Source organism: Malania oleifera, chromosome 13 (genome assembly GCF_029873635.1).
Source record: "Malania oleifera isolate guangnan ecotype guangnan chromosome 13, ASM2987363v1, whole genome shotgun sequence".
Lineage (NCBI taxonomy): Eukaryota > Viridiplantae > Streptophyta > Magnoliopsida > Santalales > Ximeniaceae > Malania > Malania oleifera.
In genome coordinates, this window is record NC_080429.1 from 25,260,452 (window position 1) to 25,261,928 (window position 1,477).

A 1,477-nucleotide genomic window follows, 5' to 3' on the forward strand; every position below is an offset into this window, starting at 1 on the left:
CACATTTCAGAGAAGTGTTATAGAGCTGTGAACATCTTCACAGCCTGGGTGATATCTACTTCCTCTCCTTTGACCTGTTTGCTTTTATTGCATTTATACTGAGTTTGTATAACTAGTTGGGATAAAGATAACACATTTAGACTAGTCAGGACAAACTCATCCATCTCATCATCGAGTGAACCTGTTTCACTTGAATCACTTGAATCACCATCTGATACACTCAGCATTATGGTTGAGAATGAACCTCATGATATGGAGAACCCTAATAGGACACTCAGAGAATATTTGCAACCTGTTAGGACCAGTACCCCATCCTGCATTATTCTACCTTTGAATGCAAATGCTTTCAATTTTAAACCTAGGATGATTCCATTATTACCTCATTTTCATGGCATTGAATCTGAAAACCCATATTTGCATATTAAAGAGTTTGAAGAAGTTTGTGCCACATTCATGGATAGAACATGCACTAAGGAGGTAATAAGACTAAAATTGTTTCCCTTTTCTTTAAAAGACAAGGCAAAAACCTAGTTTTATTCCTTAAGGCCAAGATCCATTGGGACTTGGCCAGAAATGCAAACTGAGTTTTTAAAGAAATTTTTTCCCACGCAAAGAACTAATGCTTTGAAAAGAAAAATCATGATTTTTTGCCAAAATGATGTGGAAACATTTTATTAGTGTTGGGAACGTTTCAAAGACCTCTTAAATGCATGTCCTCACCATGGGTATAAGAATTGGAGGGTCATCAGTTTTTTCTATGAGGGGTTGCAACCAAAGATAAGGCAATTTGTGGAAACAATGTGTAATGGTGAGTTTTTCAATAAAGAGCCTGAAGAAGCTTTTGACTATTTTGATTATTTGGCTGAAAACGCCCAATCTTGGGTTATCTCTGATGTGTATGATAGATCTGAAAAGCAAAAATGTATTAGTGGGGGTGGTAAGTATCAATTGGAAGAAGTTGATGATTTGAATGTTAGGCTTGCATTGAAGTCCAAAAGGTTAGATTTCATTGAGCTTAAGGAGGTAAATGAAATGCATATTTTACCATCATCTTCTAAAAAATGCAGCATATGTGAGGATCCAGGGCATGCGACTGATGCATGTCCAACTATTCCTACTCTTAAGGAAATTTTGCTTGATCAGCCTAACCTGATGTATATGGTTTCTGAGATTTCTTATGAACCTTATTCTGATACTTACAATGTAGGTTGTAGAAGTCATTCAAATTTCAGTTGGACGAATGACGAAGTGGAGCCATCTCCCCAAGAACAAAGTCAATACATTCCTTATGCAGTATCTGGCCAAGACTCGGGACCCTCTTACTTTGCAAATCAGCCTCCTCCAATGCAAAGAAGGGAAATGGAAGATTCCATACAGCAGCTTACCGTTAGCTTGCAACAGTTCATGGCAAGCCAAAATGTGATCAACTCTCAAACTTCTCAAGCCATCAACGAGATAAGCACCGATTTGACTAGGC

At 37.7% G+C, this 1,477-nt stretch overlaps 1 non-coding gene across 1 annotated transcript; it reads right to left on the minus strand.

Moving 5' to 3' along the window:
• Window positions 1-620: 620 nt before the first annotated feature.
• Window positions 621-728, minus strand: LOC131147016 (small nucleolar RNA R71). The gene has a single exon (XR_009134550.1). It is a non-coding gene; the product is annotated as a small nucleolar RNA R71 (small nucleolar RNA).
• Between the last annotated feature and the right edge of the window lie 749 nt (window positions 729-1,477).